Here is a 24,718-nt window from a genome sequence, read left to right as displayed (position 1 = left end):
CATCTACCGATTTTCCTGAGGTATGGAACCCTTCACCAATCCGATTGAACCTGAGCTCGATACAACTATCTTTGAATGGGTGGTTGCCCTTCTCCGAGCTTTTCGTAGCATAGACCGTTCTTGGAGGAGAATGGCACCCGAAGGGTGGAAAGGCAAAAGCCATGGTAATTTCTTAATTCGATCACTTCGACCCTCATTTCTCTGTATTATGTCTCACCCAATGTGTTTGATTTTCAGGACTTCCGACGAGAAGAACTTCTAAGGGAAAGACCGTAACCGAGGATGTCGTTCGGGGAAGAAGAACATCTGTGCCGCCGGGGCACCTGGACGCACAGAGACTGGAAGTTTCCAGTTAGACATTCGGGGGTTGGATCTCGGGTTCGAACCCGTCATATCATGGAGACCTGTCGGGAAATGCCTTTTGACGAAACCCCGCTGACAATAGTACTTGATGAAGAAGATTTACCAGAGCCAAATATCCTCGGTTCGTCCGTTTTCGGTGTAGATCATGGGGATACCTAGTCAGTATCTCGTACCGTCGTAGCATTCCACAAGATAGGCCGGGGTTCTCAACCTTTGGCTTGCTATGTCGGTTAAGGGTGTTGCTATTTTACTTTTCTTTTTTAGCTTATGGCCGTAGAATAGGGCCTTTTCTATTTTTTCTGATGGATCGATGTATCCGAAATAGTCGGGATTTTGTGAAGTAGAACAACTTTAATAGAAATTTGTGAATCGGTTCTTATCGAACTTTATTGAGCACTATATTTGTGTTGTTCGAACCTGCACTCTTGTATATGTCTTTGCAATATTTGATCAATTGTCATTTATTCTATAGTTCACCAAAATTTGAAATGCTTCTCTACTGGCCGCCATGTTTGAATATTTTATTTTTTGTACTCGACCGTAATTGGTTCGGGGCCGCATCCTTTGTGATCGATATGGCAGCTTTACTTGATCATAGTAGTATCGGTGTGAAAGCCCGACCTAGGTCTCATCGGGAGGCCGGTTTGCTCATGTATGCCCTGATGATCTAGAGGGGCGATCCAGTTCCTTCTTGTGTACATTTCTCATGGGTAGATAAGATCAAGGTCACATCTGTCACATCATTCTGACATTGGCACGTGTCAAGACCCGTTTGGTTCCGAAGACGGTTACGGAATGTGAATCGTCTCGGCCCCACTTGATACGCTCAAATTACACCTATTAATGGCGTAAAGAGGACGTTGGCAAATATAGTAACCCAAACAAGGTTGGGGTCGAATCCCACAGGGAATATGGAGAGAAAAGGATACTAATTGTATGCAATACTATTCTTTAAAGGCTTTAATCCTATTTCGGACAGTTTGAAAAGAGATTTGGTTTGGAACAACTATTTTGAAGTGTTTAGAATTTGTTTAGATTTTGAGAACCAAAGTTGTGTCCCCGCGATGATTAGATGTTATGCTATGGGTGTCAATATGATATATTCCTAATGGGTCGAGGTTATGTATGCACTTAATCTCTAATACACTTTCTAATATTTTCCAATAGTTAGAAAGTATTTCTTTTCATGATTTTCCCAAATGCAGAAAAGTTATAATTAAGGTTGATTAAATATGCCAAGTAGAGCTCATCTTATCCCTAAGCGAGTTCATTAAATGAGGGTTAGCGCGCCGAGTCCTTGTTATATTATTTCAAATCACACCCTAGTTCATCTTTCCAAATAAACTAGGGTTTGTGCATGAACAAGTGTTTGCAACCACTTATAGAACAATGAATACGAGAAATAATAAAACACATCACAACCCATTATATATATATATATATATATATATATATATATATATATATATATATATATATATATATATATATATATATATATATATATATATATATATATATGTAGAATGTCAGATACCCATTACATAACACCCATCATTTGGGTCCACAACTGTGATTAAAGAAACTACTCACACATTATGGTCTCAAAAGTAGGAAGCAATAAATGAGACATAAAGCTTACAAAGTGCAATAAAGATGATGGAAAATGGAATCTTGTTGTCTTCACTAAGCTCCAAAAGGGGAGTATTCAATGCTCACCCACCAAAAGAACTTTTTAAGTGGTTATAATAAAATCTGGATGCAAAGAAAAACCTAAAATGTTCTTTAAATAGGCTCCAAAAACGCATAGCAGAAACTGACAAAATTGCCCCCGATAGCAAGATCGACGGACTGTCGATCGTTCGACGATCCGTCGATTTCTCCGTCCTTTATGCCTTCAGCAATGTGTTCCATTCGACGGTGCCGTCGACCAGTTCGACGCTCTGTCGAGTATTCCGTCTTTTTCTCCTCTTGTTGAGAGATCCTGCTTGACGACACAAACGACGAAACGTCGATCAGTTCGACGCTTCGTCGATGCCTCCGTCCTTTGTCATCTTCAACTTTGTCATCACTGGAAAATCGAGCTTATCGACGCTTCAAGGACGGTTCGTCGGCTGATTCGACGGAACGTCAATTCTTTATTTTTGGCCAATTTTTCTTTTGTTCTTTGCTTTTTTGCTTTTGAGCCATTGTTTTCCTAAAACACAACAAAACATATTAACGAGCACCAGACTTACTTGAAAACAACCAAATTTCATAGTAAAAGGTGTCGAATGTGCCAAAAATTCGCGGTACATCAACACCCCCAACTTAAGATCTTTGCTTGTCCTCAAGCAAGTTAGACAAAACGACTACAAAATAAAATTGCAACTATGCTAAAAATAAAGTAAAAGTGACTACAATGGTGTTTGCTCATCGCTACCGGCATGTGCATTTTTCAAATCAACTCCCTCTTTCATCATTCCCAAACAGGGTTCTTTCAAAACAAACTTGTTAGAATTGACCTTGACGCTTCAATTGATGACATCACATTATTAGAAGCATTTATGCGTGCGAGTATTCACCATTATGCCCTCACTTAGCTTGGAGAATGTCCCCCACACAATTTTTCAATAAGAATCGGGACAAGGATGGATGAGAATAGAAAACACTCGCGCTCACAAAGAAGTTCATGATTTACAAGTGCAGATACCATATGCTTGCCTTTAATTTCAATGCCTAACACTTTCGGATGGTTCAGTTCTGATCACTATAGGACTTGTTCTTGGGTTGTAATGTAGGCTCGGGGACGGGTAGGATACTCATTTGGGAATTAGTGACTCATCCTTCTTGACACTACAGATTTCGACCTTTCTTCTCATGCCCAATTTATTCATTCTTCAACTCATGACTAAGATGTGATTTTTCTCTTACTAGAATTTACAATTTTTTTATGAGACAATATTATTATTGTTATAAAACTATATATATACATATGTACGTGAAATATATATATATATATATATATATTAGTACTTTTCTCAAATTTAATCCGCTATCACATCCAGTTCTCGACTATGCAACTCACACACCCCCAGCTTTAAACTCTTGGCCTTTACTTCACACATATACCACCCCCAGTTTAGGCGATTTGCCTCTTTTCTCTAGTAGTGTCAAGGAGGGAATGGGTGCAAAGATGGAATGAAATCATGAAATGGGGAAAAGGTTTGTTACAACTAATCAAGAGAAAACGTCAAAGGCTCACTGTGAGAACTAGTGATATTCATATAGAACAGGCTTTGGGCTTTTTAAGGCTGACGTGACTATTCAGAAGGAAAGCCTATGATCACTTCACAACCGACTATCCTATGCAATATAGCACGACCAACCAGGCAAGTTCTGGATCCATATATGCTAATAATGAGCACAAGAAGTTCTCACACTCACAATGGCATAAGGATTTGAACACTCAATTCATACACCCTCTAATATCTATGATGTCACAAAAAGAACCATACATGCCAATTTATTACAACCTGAGATACGCAATAAACTTTTGAAGGGTCAATTTCAAATAAATCCATAAAACACATCATAAATATCATTTTTTATCCAAAATTCATGCCATAAGTTCAAAATGCAACAACCATGAAAGTCACAATTACTTTAATCCATAAAACAAATATAAATATTGAAAAGTACATCAGGTTACCCTACCCCCAGCAAAAAGAGGATGCATTGTCCCTAATGCATCAAAAAATCATACCATCACCCCATGGTGGTGGTGCTAACCTGAAATACTTCTAATCCTGCTGTTGCTGCTGAGGTGTCTCCTCCGCAGCAGTCTGAAGGGGGGCCCTCTCTGCTGGTGGAGCTGACTGGCTCTGTGGCTGCAGGTCCTGAGAAGCTATCGTGATCGACCTGACTGGTGCTGGGATAGCACTAGTGCTGGAAGATGCACCGGTGAACCTCGTGTCCAGGCGCGACCGCCAAATACCCTCTTGAAGCTCAACATCTTCATCCTCATTGTCCTTCTCCTCATCCTCATCATCAGCCAATGTGACAGGCCTCTTTGTTTTGCAACTCTCCTTCGGCTCATCCTCAGTCACCAAGTCAACTACTCGGATCAAATCGAAAATGCTGGCGACTGGTGCAGGTGGTGTCGGGTCATCCACAATAACCTGCTCTCTCGACTGAAGGGCCGCAATCTCAGCTCGGTGCTGATCAAGGTTGGTCTTCAAATCTCCAGAACTATTAGACTCACTCTTCTTCTCAATAGTGAGTATCCGCATCTCTAAACTGTCAAGTCGTGGATTGACCCTAGCATGATGCCTCTCCATAGCCTCCTGAAGAGGCTCCAACTCTGGTGCAATCTCTTTCCGGACAAACCTATCCAACTGCTGTAATATCCGGGTCACCTGCTGATCAGCATGCTCTGCCTTGATTGCAAACTCTCTGAAGTTGGCTCTATTGAGGACAAAGAGATCCTCGGAAGCTGATGTTGCGGCTGACGGAGGAATAGGAGATGCAGATGGAACAGCAGGCCGAGGTGGTGCGTCAGAAGATAGGGTAGCATCAGCTACAGATGGTGTGGAGGCCTCTGTTGTGGACAGTCCTTCCGTGCCTACATCAACTGTGCCTACATCAACTGTGCCCTGAGGTACTGAATCCGTGACATGCTCAGCCTGCTCACCCATGAGCTCTAGCAATGAAGTACTGGTGGCCTGAGATGCACGGAGGGTCTCATCCCTACTCCGTGTGATGTCGCACACCTTTGTTGCGGGAACAGTAGCTGGAAATGTATCAATGTGCCTCACCTGGGCCAACCTACACAACTGCGTGATAAGGCACGAGAATATTAATGCTGTCACCTCCTGTGGTACGCGTGCTAATGGCTCTACTGATCAGATCATCCAAGTTCATTGGGTACCTAGATAGCATAGCAGCCACAACCACTACTCTGTCCGGCGTGACTATGTTATCTGCTCCCGTGGGCAGAACCCAATATATGACGAAATTCCACCAAAATTTAGCTTCCAAGCTGATATCTGCCTTATGGATTTTGGCAGCGAAGTTTCTCACCCATGGGGCCTGGTCCGCCGGCCCTCTAGCCATCACCGTTGCAAACCATTCCCGTACAGATTGCTCAGCCCTTCTTTCAAATTTATCATCATATTCCACTGTGGTCGGTGCCACGAAGTCATCACCAAAATAAAACTTGTTGATTGTGCCGGCTGAGATGTCAACATGGACACCCCGAACATACACTGTGTCCAACGGGGGGCGGCTTTCAAAACTCTCTTGTTCTTGTGGTGCTGCTCGAGCATGACCCTGTAAGTAGCATAGAATTCCCAAACCATGGTCGGGCAATAATCCCCTAGAGGCTGTGTGAATGCCTCAAGATGGTAGTGCTGGATGAGATCGGTAATCCGAGGGTAGCTCTCTAAGCCGCTCATACTGATTTGTTCTTCTTCTTGAATATTTCTCCTCGGATTACCCCCGTCGACTGTAGTGGCCCTTTTTACATAGTACTTTCGGCACCCTTCATAGGGGAAACGGATTGCCGTTATCTCCATCTTTTGCAGCCGCAGCCGCTCGTGCTCCTCATCTTAATTGCGCTCAAGAGCGATTGGTGGTTCTATTGCTGCATCGCTAAAATCAGTGGATGTGGAGAATGAAGTCTCCTCTGTAGACTGAGAGGAGAGTAAAGTGGGTGATTCTGCTTGGGACGTGGTGGTCTGCGCCCTCGATCTAGTCGTTGGGACTACCGCTTGACGGTCAAATTCAGAGGGTTCATCCCTAAGAGTAAGGGTTGTTTGACCCCGACCTTGGCCTTTTTTGGGACCACCACCCCGCTTGACTGGATTCTTTGGAGGAATACTTGAGAAAAGAACACACTTCATTGTTAAGACAACCATAGAAACATAACAGAATCGACGTAACAGAGGGTTCATCCACAAGACATGCGATAATTGTTAAAGCTGCCAGTGGCCCGTCGATGTGCTAAAAAGTCGTCAAACAGATCGATGTAGCGTCGAAGTTCCCGTTGAACTGATCGACGCGCCGTCGATCTCTGGTGAGCCACTGGAAATTTCGACCAAAAGATAGTGAGAAAGACGCCCCGTCGATCTATTCGACGGGCCATCGATCTCATCGTCGATCTCTTTACAGCACTAAGTTAGCCACTGGAAATTTAAACTGAAAGACGGTGGGAAAGACGCTCCGTCGATCGATTCGACGGGTCGTCGAATCCACCGTCGATGTTGTTTGTGCCAAGAACTTTTGATAAGGATCATTCGACGTTGAGTAGGACGGTCCGTCGATTGAATCGACGGGCCGTCGAACTGAGCGTCGAATGTTTTCGCATGCTAAAACTACAGATTCCATACACTTCTTTGGTTGATGTGCCAATCGTCACGTATTTTGGGGTTACTCAGACTTCACCCCATGTTGTCTTGGGTTAGACTAGGGAAAACATTTGGCGGGCAAAACAACTCGAAGGTCGTAATGCCCTCCAAGCCATCGTGACCCACAATGCCCTACTTTGGCATTTCATCGAACAGTTGGTGGGCAAAACAACAACAACCTCATGAATGAGGTGTGTTTGTCGTAATGCCCTCCGACTTGGCTAAAGATCAATGACCCAACAACCACAAACAAACCAACAACCACCCCCAGCAAAAAAAATATGAGCATACCAGGCGAAAATAAACCAATAAAATGATTCAAAAACAAGGAAAACAATAAAAAATAAGCAAAACAAGCCATGGAATGCAAAAAAAAACAACACAAGGGAGCACTAATCCAGTAAGTCACATACCTTGAAGTAGAGTGAATATGATTTCAACTTTCTAGAATGGAAAAACACCCGAAAAAGCACACACAAAGAGGGACAGAGTCGGGGGGGGGGGGGGGGGGGGGGGGAGTGGCGGTTGTGGGGTGGTGAAGGAAAGGGATAAATGGGTGGGGCAACGGTTTTTAAAAGGGGGAGAGGTGGAGAGAGAGAGAGACGGAACGTGGGTTATAAACTCACGTTTATGAACCATCGTGTTAAAAAGACGGAACGTCGATTGATTCGACGCTCCGTCGATTGAACACCCCCTCCGTCTCTCATTTTTTTTGTAAATGAAAAAGAGAGAAGAACACCCGTCGAACTGACAGTCGATCAGTTCGACGGAGCGTCAAACCTGGAGTCGAATTGCCATTATTTCTAGTGACCAATATTTCAGGCGACCCACTCGATGGTGCATTCGACGTTTCGTCGATCAGATCGACGGTCCATCGAATGTGTCGTGTAACTGCTGTCCTGGCAATTTCTGGGTTCAACACTTAGGTACTGTAACACATTAACAAACATTAAAACATAACAGGAAACAAAGGAAATACAAAATTTAAACTACTTATAAAACATTAAATGTGGGTTGCCTCCCACACAGCGCTTGGTTTAACGTCACGGCTCAACGTGATACCTCCATTTCTAGCTCAGGAACCGTATTGCAAACGATACCTATCAACCACCTTACCATTATCAATACACCAATGGTAATGCTTTACTCTTTGTGTATTCACTTTAAAAGTTCGAGTGCTATATTCGGTTTTCACCTCAATGACACTTCCATTTGGGGAAACACTTGCGATTTCAAACGGACCTGACCATCGAGATTTTAACAATCCCGGAAAGAACTTTAGGCCCGAATTGTACAACAAGACCAAGTCCTTCAGTTGAAAATCCCTTTTGAGGATCTTCGAGTCATGATAGTATTTCATCTTTTCCTTGTACAGTGTTGCACTTTCATTGGCATTGTACCTAAATTCATCCATCTCGTTGATTTGAAACAACCTCAGCTTTGTTGTTTCATGCCAATCCATGTTCCGCTTCTTCAATGCCCAAAGGGCCTTATGCTCCAATTCAATCGGCAAATGACATGCCTTCCCAAATACCAACTTATACGGTGAAGTCCCAATAGGAGTTTTGAACGCCGTGCGATATGCCCATAGAGCATCATCCAACTTTTTGGACCAGTCAGTGCGATTCACATTGACCGTCTTTGCCAAGATGCTTTTTATCTCTCTGTTGGAGACTTCAACCTGACCACTCGTCTGAGGATGATAGGGAGTGGCAACCCTGTGATGCACGCCATATCAGCAAATGGTTTGTTGCAGAAATGAGAACCATCATCACTAATAATAGCTCTAGGAGTGCCAAATCTTGTAAAGATGTTCTTTTTTAGAAAGGCATTGACCCTCCTACCATCATTGTTAGGCAAGGCCACTGCCTCCACCCACTTGGAGACATAATCCACCGCAACAAGAATATATTTCAGGCCATATGAGCTCACGAAGGGCCCCATAAAATCAATGCCCCATACATCAAAGAGCTCCACCTCAAGCACAAAATTCATCGGTGTTTCATGCTTCCGACCTATGGTGCCCTGGCGTTGGCATTTATCACAAGAACGGGCCAACATATTTGCATCACGATAGATGGCTGGCCAGTAGTAGCCACACTCTAGCACCTTGGCTGCAGTTCTATTTCCACTGTGATGCCCACCAACCGGAGAATCATGACAAGCTTTCAGAATATCCATCACCTCAGATTCAGCCACATATCTTCTGATCATAATGTCAGCACAAGTCCTGAATAAGTAAGGCTCATCCCAATAATACTGTCGACAATCTCTCAAGAATTTCTTCTTTTGATATGCCTTCAAATCTTCATGAACTATGCCAGTTACCAAATAATTGGCAATATCGGCATACTATGGTGCCACATCATTGGAGATTACCAAGACTCTTTCATCCGGAAAAGTGTCATCAATATCCGACACATCAATCGGTCTCCCCGGTGCTTCAAGTCTGGAGAGATGGTGAGCTACTTGATTTTCTGACCCTTTTCGGTCTTTGACTTCAAAGTCAAATTCTTGTAGCAATAACACCCATCTTATCAACCGGGGCTTAGCATATTTTTTAGCCATCAAGTAGCGCAAGGCAGCATGGTCAGTGTGAACCACTACCTTGGCACCCAATAAATAAGCCCGGAACTTTTCAAAGGCATAAACAATAGCAAGTTGTTCCTGCTCTGTTACCATATAGTTCAGTTGAGCTCCATTCAGTGTTTTGCTGGCATAATAAATTGGGTGCAAGATTTTGTTGAGTCACTGACCAAGCACAGCGCAAATTGCAAGACCACTAGCGTCACACATTAATTCAAAGGGCAACGACTAATCCGGAGACACAACAATAGGTGCGGAGGTTAATTTCTGCTTCAACTCGTCGAAAGCCTTGATGCACTTCTCATCAAAATTGAATTTGGACTCTTTTTCCAAGAGTTTGCACATTGGGTTTGCAATTTTGGAGAAGTCTTTGATAAATCTTCTATAGAATCCGGCGTGTCCCAAGAAACTCCAAACTCCTTTTACTGAAATGGGTGGAGGGAGTTTTGAAATCACATCGATTTTGGCTTGATCAACCTCAATCCCTCTTTTGGAAATCTTATGGCCTAGGACAATTCCCTCTTTCACCCTAAAATGACACTTTTCCCAGTTGAGGACGAGGTTTATCTCCTCACACCTTTGTAGCACCCGATCAAGATGGTCTAAACATTCATCGAATGAATCTCCCACCATAGAGAAATCATCCATGAAGACTTCGAGAAAGTTTTCAACCATGTCAGAGAATATTGACATCATGCATCGTTGGAAAGTAGTTGGGGCATTGCAAAGACCAAATGGCATTCTGCTGAAAGCGAATGTCCCATAGGGACACGTGAAAGTAGTCTTTTCTTGGTCTTCCAATGCAATGTTGATTTGGTTGTAACCTGAGTACCCATCCAGGAAACAATAATAAGACCTTCCAGCTAGCCGATCAAGCATTTGATCAATAAAAGGCATAGGGAAATGATCTTTGCAAGATGCAGTGTTCAGCTTCCGGTAGTCCATACACACTCTCCAACCGGTGACAGTTCTTGTCGGAATCAACTCATTTTTAGAGTTAGGGACAACGGTGATGCCCCCTTTCTTTGGCACACACTGGACTGGGCTTACCCATGAACTGTTGGCAATCGGGTAAACCACCCCAGCATCTAGCCACTTAATAATCTCTTTCTTTACCACCTCTTGCTTCGGTGGATTTAATCTTCTCTGATGCTCAACACTTGGTGAACTTTTCTCCTCCAACTGAATTCGGTGCTCACAAATTTCGTAGAGAATCCCCCGGATGTCTGCAATAGTCCAACCCAAAGCTCTTAAATGCTTCCTCAAAACTGCGATGAGTCTTTGAGTTTGGCCCTTATTCAGAAGTGATAACACAATAACTGGAGTGTGGCATTTGCTCCAAGAAACTCATATTTAAGATGGGATGGAAGTTGCTTGAGTTCCAACTTCGGTGGCTCAATAATTGATGGTTTTGCTGGAGGAGTGGTTCGTTTCTCTAGATCAAAAGACAATTTCTTAGGCCCATAAGAGTAAGATCCTAGACCGGTGAGTGAATTCACTGTCTCAATATATCCCTCAATTTCTTCTGCATCAAAGTTCACCAAGATAGCCGATAATGCTTCACCCAAGCATTCTTCCTCCATTTTGAATTCTACCGTTTCATCCACCACATCAACAGAATTAATGACTGAAATAATTTGATAAAGACTAGGTAATTTCATACCCTTGCTGGCGTGAAAAGTCACCTCCTCATCGTTCACCCGGAACTTGATTTCATTCTTCTCGGAATCCATAAGAGCCCTCTCTGTCGCAAGGAAAGGTCTTCCCAGAAGAATAGGAATTTCTTGATCAATAGCATAGTCAAGAATCACGAAATCTGCCGGCAGTAGGAATTCCCCGATTTGGACAAGCACATCATCAACTACCCCCACTGGCCTTTTTATCGATCTGTCAGCCATCTACAACCTCATGGTAGTTGGCCTTGGCATCCCTAATCCTGATCTTTTGAAAATCTCAAGGGGCATAAGATTTATGCTAGCCCCGTTATCACACAAAGCCTTAGCAAAATCCTACTGCCTTATGGTGCATGGAATGGTGAATGCTCCAGGATCTTTTATTTTTTGTACTGTGGTCTTGGAAATAATGGCACTAACGCGATGAGTGATACCCACAGTATCGTGTTTCAATGGCTTCTTCTTCTTTGTTAAGAGATCCTTCAAATACTTAGCAAACCCAGGCATTTCTTGGACAACGTCCATGAAAGGAATGTTCATCGTCAACTGCTTGAGTTGATCATAAAATCACAAGCACTTGTCATCTTCTGTTTTCCTGACTAGCCTTTGAGCAAAAGGCAGTGAAGATTTGAACAATTGGCTCAAAGGGCGTAGAGCGCTAGAAAGTTTTGTCTTCCCCTTTTCCTGTGTTTCTGCTTGTGCCTTGAGATTATCAAGATTCTACTCCTCTTCAGCTATAATAGGGACTTCCTCCCCTGTTTCTTCCTCCACAATAACATCAGATAATTCAGGTTGCTCTTCTCCTTCAACAATTAGCTCGAGATCAATCACCTTTTTATCAACACCTTGAAGTATTTTTCCACTTCGGGTGCTAATAGCAGCTACATGCTCCACATAGTTTACCCCATTACCTTTCGGATTTGGAACTATATCACTTGGTAGTTTTCCACGTTGAGGAGTATGCACTTCTCTGGAATGGTCTCTGAATTGCGATTTAAGCTTCTGAATGGAAGCTGAATGCGATAGTTGAACCTGAGACATTCCCTTGATTGTGCTCTCTGTTCTGTCCTGATTCATTAGCATTTTCTGCATTATACTTTTCAGCGCCGCAGAATCATTAGGCGCATTACTAGCAAAGTTGCTAGATTAATTTTCTCTCCACTATTGGGAATTTGATGCTTGCCCCCTTGGTGGAATGTAGGGGTTCGAGCTCCTGTTGCCATAATTATTGTTATTGTAATTCCCTTGATTTGAATTTCCCTGATCATTTCTGCTATAGTTGTTCCCTTGAAATTGGTGTTGAGGCTTTTGCCATGGGTGATGACCCAGACCTTGATAATTTTGCCCTTGATAGCCCCCTTGCGAGTTGTTGATATAATTAGCATCTTTATACTGTTGTTGCCTATCTTGGTACACCCCTTCAGGGACTTGATACATGCCCTGTGGATGAGGTGGTAACTCCTCAACAACATTTACCCCTTGTGCATCCTTTTCTGCCAACTTCTTTGATAATAGATCCACCGTGGTTTGCAATTGAGCAAAGGCATGATCTCTCTCATGGTTTTCTTTTGCAACGGCAGCTAGTGATGGACTACCATAAGAGAGACTCTCACTATCAATTGAATGCCAAGCTTGATTGTGGGTGGTGAGTTTATTAAGAAAACGGGTGATAACGATAAATGACTTGTCCATGAAGCATCCTCCTGCGACAGTATTGACAGCGATCTGATTCATTGTATCTAAGCCCTTGTAGAATTTTTCCGTGAGAATAGCATCCGGAAACCCGTGAGTTGGAGATTGAGCTAGATAATACTTGAACCGCTCCCATGTCGAATATAATTGTTCCCCCGGGAGCTGTTTGAACTCAAAGATCTTATCTCGAAGTTCAGCCTTTTTGCTCGGTGGGAACCACTTCTTCAGAAATGTGTTGGCTAGCTCGCTCCAGGTATGAATAGAATTGCTGGGAAGCTTTTCATACCATTCCCTTGCTTGGCCAGCCAAGGAATATTTGAAGACCCGTAACCGCAGTGCATCAGCAGAAACAGTACCTTGGGATTTTTGAGCACACACGTGCAGGAAGTTCTTCAAATATCGAAGTGGACAATCCTCCAAAGAATTTCGAAAATAACCTTCAAGTTTCATCAGCTGATAGATAGAACTATCAATTTTGAACATAGCATTTCCAGTCCTAGGAGGTACCACAGCAGAAGCATAATCAGCCTCATTGATGAATTCCGCAAATATATTCTCCTCTTTGTCCTCTTCTGGTGCAGGTGGGTTCACTTAGAGTCCACCTTAGTTTCCCTGATTGCGATTCTGTCTTCCAGCCCTGTTCACCTGGTTCACCACAACAGCAAACAAGGTGTGATGGAATAGAAAAAGTTTTAAAGAAGAGTACGCACAATCAGTAATTTCAAGACCGTATTCCCCGGCAACGGTACCAAAATTTGATATGCTCAAATTACACCTATTAATGGCGTAAAGCGGACGTTGTCAAATATAGTAACCCAAATAAGGTTGGGTTCGAATCCCACAGGGAATATGGAGAGAAAAGGATACTAATTGTATGCGATACTATTCTTTAAAGGCTTTAATCCTATTCCGGACAGTTTGAAAAGAGATTTGGTTTGGAACAACTATTTTGAAGTGTTTAGAATTTTTTTAGATTTTGAGAACCAAAGTTGTGTCCCCGCGATGATTAGATGTTATGCTATGGGTGTCAATATGATATATTTCTAATGGGTCGAGGTTATGTATGCACTTAATCTCTAATACACGTTCTAATATTTTCCAATAGTTAGAAAGTATTTCTTTTCATGATTTTCCCAAATGCAGAAAAGTTATAATTAAGGTTGATTAAATATGCCAAGTAGAGCTCATCTTATCCCTAAGCGAGTTCATTAAATGAGGGTTAGCGCCCCGAGTCCTTGTTATATTATTTCAAATCACACCCTAGTTCATCTTTCCAAATAAACTAGGGTTTGTGCATGAACAAGTGTTTGCAACCACTTATAGAACAATAAATACGAGAAATAATAAAACACATCACAACCCATTATATATATATATATATATATATAGAATGTTAGATACCCATTACATAACACCCATCATTTGGGTCCACAACTTTGATTAAAGAAACTACTCACACATTATGGTCTCAAAAGTAGGAAGCAATAAATGAGACATAAAGCTTACAAAGTGTAATAAAGATGATGGAAAATGGAATCTTGTTGTCTTCACTAAGCTCCAAAAGGGGAGTATTCAATGCTCACCCACCAAAGGAACTTTTTAAGTGGTTATAATAAAATCTGGATGCAAAGAAAAACCTAAAATGTTCTTTAAATAGGCTCCAAAAACGCACAGCAGAAACTGACAAAATTGCCCCCGATAGGAAGATCGACGGACCATCGATCGTTCGACGATCCGTCGATTTCTTCATCCTTTATGCCTTCAGCAATGTGTTCCATTCGACGGTGCCGTCGACCAGTTCGACGCTCTGTCGAGTATTCCATCTTTGTCTCCTCTTGTTGAGAGATCCTGCTTGACGACACAAACGACGAAACGTCGATCAGTTCGACGCTTCGTCGATGCCTCCATCCTTTGTCTTCTTCAACTTTGTCATCACTGGAAAATCGAGCTTATCGATGCTTCAAAAGACGGTTCGACGACTGATCGACGGAACGTCGATTCTTTATTTCTGGCCAGTTTTTCCTTTGTTCTTTGCTTTTTGCTTTTGAACCATTATTTTCCTAAAACACAACAAAACATATTAACGAGCACCAGACTTACTTGAAAACAACCAAATTTCATAGTAAAAAGGCGTCGAATGTGCCAAAAATCCGCGGCACATCACCACTCTATAAAAACAGGCTTCCCTTTTCACTTTTTTACTTTTCTGATTTTTACCAAAGAAATTTTTACCTTCGTATACTTTGGATACACTAACCTTCATATCTTCAAATCTTCATATCTCCTTATCAATTTTTTACCCAATCTTCAAACCTTCATACAAGCCCTTATACTTTCACATTTCCGTAATGACGAGCAAATCTTCAAAAGCAAAAATCGGCGAGACCTCCTCGATTCCAAAACCAGAGCCTGTATTGACGGATTTCATTCCACAAGATTATGCGACCATTCGGGATTTCAAGGTCGAGAAACCTTCTCAACAAGGGGATCGAGGTGTCGATATATCGGACTATTTGTGCACGATACCCCCCATTAAACTCGAACAGATCAAGGAAGACTATGAGTGGAAAGGTATGGAGGTCATTATTCCCGATTAGAATGGTGCTGTAACGACCTACGGGGAAGGGAATTTAAGCGTTTATACCTACCCTTTCACATTTAGCACACTCGATCCCGTAGTAGTAGATTTTTGCAAACGGTATGATATTTGCCTCGGCCAGATTCATCCGTCATTTTGGAGGATTGTTGTGTTTCTCCGTTACTTCACTATAAACGTGAATATTCCCTTCACGGTGCACCATCTACTCTGGCTGTACAGTCCCCGTGTCTTCTGAGGGGGTATGATTAAACTCACTAAGCGAGCCAAAAAGCCACCCTTCTCCGGTCTTGATAAAGATAGAGACCAAGGTTGGCAGGGTAGATTTTTCCGAATCAGAACAAAGGATCTGATTCCTGCTGAAAAGTTGCCATTTCCTGAGAAATGGAAACCAACCCGTAAGTACCTTTAGTTTGGTATGGTATGATCATATGTCTGAACCTACACTGACCCTTTGATTTGCTCGTATGTATATAACACTTATTCGAAGCCTCAGTGCAGTTTCGAACATTGATCAATGGATCGGGAAGATCTGTTCCCAACTTACCTATGTCGACCGCAACTGGCGACATTTGTCTCGGTCCCAGTGGGAGGCCGTAAATCACAGTAAGTCCTCCCCTCAGAGCGCTGCTCCATTTTCCTTACGTGCTATGCTATGTTTGATGAGTTTAAACTATTCTTTTTTCCTTTACAGGTCTATGAAAGGCTACCAAAATTCGGGGTCAAGAGGCTGCTGAGGCCTCGGCTGATGAAAAAAATATCGAAGCTCTTGACCAGGGAGACAAGGCAGAGAGGAAGAAAACACGGTCCTCCGAGGCTTCTCGAGCTCCTTCCGAGGCCAGGAAAAGATCGAGGCTCACAATCAAAGAGACCTCTTCGGAAGATGTCTCGGCCCGAGCCCTGGACGTTAACGTCGTTGGTCAACTATCAGATCATTTCGATGATAAACACCAGGTGTTGGGCAAGCAAAAACTTACCGATGAGGGCCTCAATCAAGAGCTGACCGGTTCTGCAGAGATTACTCCACCCTTGGTGGAAAGCTCAACTTCGATGCAGAGGGTTCGAGGGATATCCCGAGACCGATGGATGTAGGGCGCGTCAGGTTGAAGATCGGGACGTCCAAAGACGCTACCACCGAGCCTGCTCCCATTCGAGACCCGGGACGACTCCCAACCACAGCCTCTGGATCGAAGACAGTTCCCTCCGTACTGGGTTCAAAGGTACTTAACATTCCACCTTTGTATGATATTGGTTCTGTCCTTCCGATATAAGCCGTGGCTTCGGCTGATAGAATTATTTGCATACAGGACTCGCCACCTCGATTGGTGGATATTTCCTCCGATGATGTAAAGCCAAAAGCAAAATGACCGAGGGGTCAATAGGGCCAGAAGTGACAACTAGTTATAGGAGTTATGAGGTACCCATGCCTGGCATGTCGGGCTTCGAACATTTATCCATCCCCGTGTCCGACTGTTTCGGGGTTAATTCCGGTCCCAGATTGGAAAAAGTCTTTCCTGCCCCCAGCGCCGATCCAAATCGGAAGAGATTGATCTCTTTTAAGGTGCCGGCCGATATGAATATGTTGTCAGGGCCGGTCGGGGTAGCCAGCTATCTGTACCCTCTGGTGTCGCAAGAAGACCGGAAGAAGATGGCTGAAGTTAGCGAATCCTGCCTTTTCAACGAGGCTCAACAAGCTTTGAACCGAGTATGTCATGTTCCTTCGTTTTTTTACTTAGCTTTATTTTCTTGCCCTATCTTAATAACTGCTCCTCTTTCCCTTATAGGCCTCCGTGCTTCATTATGAAAGCTTTCACCGATTTAGGAATGAAGTGGATCGGCTTAAGGAGGAGCTCAAAAGGAAAACTGAGGAGGTGGATGAGCTCATGGATTTGTACGGGCAGAAATTGGAATATATCTCGTCTCTCCCTGACCTTTCTACCCTTAAATCAGATTTGGCAGCGGCTCGAAACAAGGCTACCGAGGCCAAGCGGGAGAATGACTAGCTGACAGAGAAGGTAAGGTCTTTCGAAGTCTATAATAAACCTTTAATAGCCGATGCTAATGCCCCTCCTTCTCAAGCCCGGGCATACGTTAGCCAGATTGATCAACTTCGGGCAGAGCTTGATGGGATCAAACCCGAACTCAATACTCTACAAGAGATGACAATAGGTGTTGTAGCCGAGTGGGATGCTCTCAGAGAGCAGCTTCGGGTGACGGTGGAGCAATTAAACAGACTTAGGTCTTCACTTGCTGCTGCCGAGGCTGAGCGGGATAGACTGGGTTGGTATATCACCAGTCTGCTGGCTGAACATTAAAGAGCCCTTGACCAGATCGCGGGGTATGATGATATGTTGGACCGGTATAAAGCCGACGTGACTAATGTCGAGAAGGCCAGTGCTCTTCGAGCCAAATATGTGCGGTGTTTATCTCGAAGAGAAACTGTTATACCTCAGAAAATTTCTAGTTGGTACGCAAGTAAATGAACTAATGAGGTGTGCGAGTGTATAATGTTTCATGGGAAATGTATGTAAAGGGATGTGGATGATTAGAATGAAAAGTCGAGAAATGAGAAAAATTGAAAGTTGGCAAAACTGCCCAGTGGTCGTATATTGCAAAATACGGACCGTAAAGTGCAATACGGTCCGTAAACTGGCAGTCGTAAACTGCCATGCAAAAGCTTCAGCTTTCTGCCAGTGGTCGTAAAGTGCAAATACGGACCGTAAACTGGTATACGGTCCGTAAACTGCCAGGTCGTAAACTGGCATACCAAACTTCTACTTTCTGCCAGCTGAGGAAGAGGTATAATACGACCTGGTGGACGGACCGTAAAGTGATTTATGGCCCGTAAACCATGGTCGTAAATCACCATGCATGCAGGCAGAAGTTTCTGGGTCTGCTTAAGCTTAAAAACGACCACGAGGGACGGTCCATAAACTGAAATACGGACCGTAAACCTCCATGGACGACCACTGTTCACCCAGCACAGATTTTTCAATTCATTAAATATGAGGATCAAGACTTGTCTTATTTCATTTACAACTTTACACCACTTCTCTCTAGAACTTCCCTCTACATTTATTTTATGAGTTTTCAAGGATTATAAGTCATCCATAACATTAAGACAAGTAAATCAAGGATAAGGGAATCATCAAGGATCATCCAAGTCAAGAAATCCAAATGGAGAAAAATTAGGGTTTTGCTCAAAGAAGAGTATTATCAACCAAAGCTTGTTCCTACAACTTCTAAGGTAAGATTCATGATTTTAACAAGATGCTTGAGGTATTGGGGAATTAAAATACATGAATTGTAGAAAATGTGGTCAACTAGGTCATGAATGATGAATAGTGACATTTTGAGAAATAGTTTGAATTGAGTTATGAATGTTGTTGTGTTGTGATATGAATGTGCTATAAATGGTATTAAGATCATGAACTAAACACTTTAGACGAATGGACGAAGATGGGTGCTATAATCATGTATGTGGGTGAATTAGAGGCAAATTGAGGAATTCTAGATAATGTGGATAATGTGAATGACTAATGGCCATTGTTATGATATTAATGAAGGTATAAACGCTAGCATTGGAAGGGGACGTGCAAGCATAGAATAGTTCGACGGAAAGGTATGTAAGGCTAACCCTTCTTTCATAAGGCATGGTTCTTGGCCAAATTCCTAAATTCCTCTATATGAGTACGTTGTCTTCACATGGTTGACATTCCGAGCTCATAAGCTCACGACCCTTGATATATACTATGCTTATACTATGTTCCTCGTATGACGAGTAAGTCTATAATGTAAATGTAACGATAATGATGAGGATAGAAATGATGATGAGAGTAAAATGAGACTAGAGATGCTTACGAGCTACGATATATGTGTATGTGTGCCTATGAAGGGCAATAATAAGACCCCGAGCTTATGATGTCGGGTAAGACTATATGTATATGACTATGTATAAAGTATGTATACGGTTACGAAACGCGCGCACACCTCTGTAGAGGGTACGGATAACCCTGATGCCTTGTTAGGGCCAAGTATGTATGACCTTGAGCCTTGGTTGGCCAAGTATGTATAAGACACCGATCCCATGAGGTCGGGTATGCTATGTAAATGCTATGTATGTTAAATGACTATGTATATAATATGAATATGAATGTGAAAAGACTATGTATAGGAATACGGATAAAGACATGTATACGAATATGAGCACAAGTATGGTACGAGTATTACTATAGGATACGAACGACGATGTATGCAAGTAAGCGACATGATGATGATATTACTGTCTCCCCTCATATGCTATCTTCATATGATATCTATTATGCTCCTATATTGATATTGATCATGCTTTACATACTCAGTACATTCTTCGTACTAGCGTCCTTTTGTTTGTGGACGCTGCGTCATGCCCGCAGGTGCGCAGGGAGACAGATTTGATCCTTAGCTGCCTATTCGGAGATTTCATAGAGAGCTCCATTTCCTTCGGAGCCATATCTTTTGGGTACTCATTCTTTTGTGTATATAATTATGGGCATAGCGGGGGCCTGTCCCGCTAATGTGATATGTTATACTCTTAGAGGCTCGTAGACGTATGGGTGTGTGGGTAGATGTGTTTGGCCTTGTCGGCCTATGTTTTGTATATCATTTTGTCGGCCACGTTGGCCCATGTACATTGATGTGGCATAAATGCCTATGATGATATAAATGTGCGGTTGTCCATATGAGACTAGTTGACGAATCAATGGAAATGCATGTATAATTATGTGGCTCACCTAGATGTAAGTATAAGAATAAGCTAAGAGGGTGCTCGGGTGGGTTAGCACCGGGTGCTCGTCGCGGCCCCGAGTCGGGTCGTGACAAAAGTGGTATCATTGCAGTTCAGTCCTAGGATGTGTCTACGAGCTGTGTCTAGTAGAGTCTTGGTTATGGGTGTGTTGCGCGCCACACTTATAAACGAGAAGCTGCAGACATCTTAGGAATATATGACCTTCTTTCTTCATAAGAATCGTGCGATAGAGCTATGATGTAAGAAATTCTTGTTCTTAAATCGTGTGTTGTGTATTTCAGAGATGCGTAAAAAGAAAAAGGCTACAGCAGCCCAAAAGGGCAAGACGGTGGCAGAAAAACGGGCTGAAAGAGCAGCGCCACCGGTAGTAGAGGAAGATGAGTCCCAGAGTGCGGCTCAATCTCAGTCCTCCCAGACAGTGCTTATTACTGAGGAGCACGTGGGAGCCTCAGCCCCAGATCCAGCTCCTCCACCGAATGCTTCAGGCCAAGATGTGAGAGAGGCCATTAATTTGTTGACTCAGTTGGTTGAGGCCCAGACTCAGAGGCCAAGCGCAGGGCAAGGTGACAGGACTGTTAGTGCAAGGGCCCGTGACTTCATTGCTTTGAAACCCTCGAAATTCTTTGGGTCGAAACTGGAGGAGGATCCCCAGGACTTTATTGATGGTATGCTAAGGACGCTCCGGTTGATACATGCTTCAGACACCGAATCGGTGGAGCTAGCGTCATACAGATTGAGGGATGTCTCAATCCAGTGGTATACGGTTTGGATGGCTTCGCGGGGAGCCAATGCACCTCCGCCAGTATGGCAAGAGTTTGTCGATGCTTTTCTCCGTCACTACATGCCTCCAGAAGTTCGGCGAGCTAGGGCCGATAAATTCTTGAATCTGAGGCAAGGTAGCATGAGTGCTACAGAGTATAGTCTCCGCTTCAATTCCTTGGCTAGGTATGCTTCGGCCATGGTAGCGGATATGGGCGATCGGGTGCACCGGTTTGTGAAAGGCCTAGGGCCACACTTGATGGATAAATGTTTGACTGCGTCCCTTCAAGATGGCATGGATATTGCATGCATTCAGGCACATGCTCAGGAATTAGAGGAACACCTACAGCAGCGGAGAAATGAACGTGAGCAGGATAGGGGCCATAATAAGAGGGCCAGACCTTCGGGTTCGAGGAGCGAGTCCAGGGGCGGACACAGACATCAGTTTCCCAGCCATTCAGGCTATTCTATGACCAGTACACCTCCACAGTTCACGGGGCAGAGATTTGACAGATCTACTCGTTCCGAGCCGAGTCAGGGTTATTCGGGGTCTCAGTTTAGAGGTGATTCAGGCCATCCAAGGCCACCCGTACCACGATGTTCTCAGTGTGGAAAGTTGCATTGGGGTCAGTGCCGATCAGGTTCAGACGCTTGCTATTCATGTGGTCGGCCGGGCCATATTATGCGTGATTGCCCCTCAGTACATGGTAGAGGTAGGACCCAGCCATCAGGGTCGGTAGCCGAATCTTCGGCATCTGTACGCCCTATGGGGCCAGGCTCACATGCGCCAGTCGGCCATGGTAGAGGTAGAGGCAGAGCTCCCAGTACTAGCGGTCCTCAGCACCGTATTTATGCTTTGGCTGGACGCCAAGATCTTGAGTCTTCTCCTGATGTGGTCACAGGTATATTATCGGTATTCTCTCATGATGTATATGCTTTGATTGATCCGGGCTCCACATTATCATATGTTACTCCATATATTGCGGGTCGATTTATAATTGAGTCGGAGTTTATCAAACCTTTTGAGGTGTCTACACCCGTGGGTGACTCGGTAATAGCTAGCCGAGTATATAGGAATTGTGTGATTGTGATTTGTGATCGTCGTACCATGATTGATTTGCATGAGCTAGAAATGGTAGATTTTGACGTTATTATAGGCATGGATTGGTTGACTTCTTGTTACGCCAACGTTCATTGCCGAATGAAGATGGTTCATTTCCAGTTTCCGGGAGAACCAGTCTTAGAATGGAAAGGGAATGCGGCATCACCAAAAGGTAGGTTTATTTCCTATCTAAAGGCAAGGAAGATGATCACGAAAGGGTGTATTTATCACCTAGTGCGAGTTCAAGATGTAGAAGCTGAGTCGCCGACCCTTCAGTCAGTTCCGGTAGTGAGCGAATTTCTGGATGTGTTCCCGGAAGAGCTTCCAGGCCTTCCTCCCGAGCGAGAGATAGATTTTGCGATTGATGTGTTGCCAGACACTAATCCCATATCTATTCCTCCCTATAGGATGGCACCCGCAGAGTTGAAAGAGTTGAAGGAGCAATTGAAAGACTTGCTTGAAAAAGGCTTCATTCGGCCTAGTTCATCCCGGTGGGGAGCACCCGTATTGTTCGTCCGGAAGAAGGATGGCTCCTTGAGAATGTGCATTGATTATCGGCAATTGAATAAAGTGACAATTAAGAACAAGTATCCCCTCCCGAGGATTGATGATTTATTTGATCAATTGCAAGGTGCCAAATGGTTTTCAAAGATTGATTTGAGGTCCGGGTATCACCAAGTAAGAGTTAGGGAGAAAGATATCCCTAAGACAGCTTTCAGAACAAGATATGGCCATTTCGAGTTCCGAGTAATGTCGTTTGGGCTAACTAATGCACCGGCAGTGTTTATGGACTTAATGAACAGTGTATTCAGGCCTTTTCTGGATTGATTCGTGATTGTATTCATCGATGACATCCTAGTGTATTCTAGATCCAAGGCAGAACATGTGGATCATTTGCGAATTGTCCTTGGAGTTCTTCGAGCTCGAGAGTTATTCGCGAAGTTTTCTAAATGCGAGTTTTGGTTGAACTCAGTGGCATTTCTGGGCCACATTGTTGCAGCTGACGGTATTCGAGTGGATAGCCAAAAGATTGAGGCCGTGAAGACTTGGCCAAGGCCCACGACCCCTACGGAGGTCCGTAGCTTTTTGGGCTTAGCCGGTTATTACAGAAGATTTGTTGAGGGGTTCTCTTCTATTTCTGCACCGCTCACCAAGTTGACTCAGAAGTCAGCTAAGTTTCAATGGACAGATACTTGCGAGCGTAGTTTCCAAGAGTTGAAAGACCGACTGACTTCAGCCCCAGTCTTGACACTTCCAGAAGGATTGGAAGGATATGTTATTTATTGTGATGCTTCAGGCGTCGGGCTAGGCTGTGTATTGATGCAAAATGGTAAGGTGATTGCGTATGCTTCTAGACAATTACGGAAACATGAGCAGAATTATCCTACCCATGACTTAGAATTGGCCGCGGTGGTCCATGCTTTAAAGATATGGAGACATTACTTATATGGTGTCCACGTGGATATTTATACAGATCATAAGAGTCTCCAGTACATCTTCAAGCAGAAAGAGTTGAATTTGCGGCAACGACGATGGCTAGAGTTGCTAAATGACTATGACGTCGAAATCCTGTACCACCCCGGAAAGGCAAATGTTGTGGCTGATGCTCTTAGTCATAGGTCGATGGGAAGTCTAAGTGATGTACGACCAGAAAAGAAAGAGATGGCCCATGATCTTCAGCAGTTAGCTAGCCTAGGAGTCCGAGTGGTGGACTCCGGTAGCAGTGGAGCTATTATTCAGAATTCAGCAGTTTCATCGTTAGTAGCGGAAGTAAAAGAGCGACAATTTGAGGATCCCATGATAATGCAGTACAGAGATACACACCCTCAGAAGGAGGGGTCATCATTTGACATTTCGGAAGACGGAGTTCTCTGATGTCGAGGCAGGTTATGTGTTCCCGATGTGGCAGGTCTACGCCATCAGATTTTGAGAGAAGCTCATTGTTCCCGTTACTCTGTTCAACCTGGAGCGACGAAAATGTATCGTGATCTTAAGACTATATATTGGTGGAATGGGATGAAGAAAGACGTAGCGAAATTCTTAGCTCAGTGTCCTAATTGCCAACAAGTGAAGATAGAACACCAAAAGTCGGGTGGCTTATTGCAAGCTATAGAAATCCCAACTTGAAAGTGGGAACGAATGGGAATAATGATATGGAATTTGTTGTTACTTTGGTATATGCTAAGTGTGCCAGGATTGAAAGGATAGAATTGTGGGACTCATTGTACAACTTAGCTGCAAATATGAACTCACCATGGCTTGTTGGGGGAGATTTTAATGTGATCACTGATGAACATGAGAAATATGGTGGTCAACCTATATCCTTGTATGAAGTAGAGGACTTTAGGCACTGCATTAATACTTGTAATCTCTTTGATTTAGGGTATAAAGGGAGTGTATATACATGGTGGAATGGAAGAGGGAGTGAAGACTACATATTCAAGAGATTGGATAGGTGCCTTAGCAACTTTGAATTCCAACATGATTAATATGGATTTCATTACAGGGTTACCCCGTTCTCGACGTAAATCTGATTCTATATGGGTGATCGTGGATAGGCTCACAAAGTCAGCGCATTTCTTACCAGTCAGAACGACCTATATGGCAGAAGATTATGCCAAGCTTTATCTTAAAGAGATAGTGAGACTCCATGGCGTTCCGGTATCTATTATCTCCGATAGAGGGACTCATTTTACAGCCAAGTTTTGGGGGTCTTTCCAAGAAGGTTTAGGGACCCAAGTGCGCCTAAGCACAGCGTTTCACCCACAGACCGAT

General features: G+C 43.5%; 1 non-coding gene across 1 annotated transcript; it reads left to right on the top strand.

Moving 5' to 3' along the window:
• The first annotated feature begins 12,788 nt into the window (after window positions 1-12,788).
• On the top strand, window positions 12,789-12,894 carry LOC132638976 (small nucleolar RNA R71). Its single transcript, XR_009582028.1, has one exon. It is a non-coding gene; the product is annotated as a small nucleolar RNA R71 (small nucleolar RNA).
• Window positions 12,895-24,718: the final 11,824 nt, after the last annotated feature.

The sequence above is a fragment of the Lycium barbarum genome, chromosome 4 (assembly GCF_019175385.1).
Source record: "Lycium barbarum isolate Lr01 chromosome 4, ASM1917538v2, whole genome shotgun sequence".
In the NCBI taxonomy this organism is placed as follows: Eukaryota; Viridiplantae; Streptophyta; class Magnoliopsida; order Solanales; family Solanaceae; genus Lycium; species Lycium barbarum.
The sequence above is the reverse complement of the archived record's forward strand: the minus strand, read 5'-3'. Positions and strand labels throughout refer to the sequence as shown.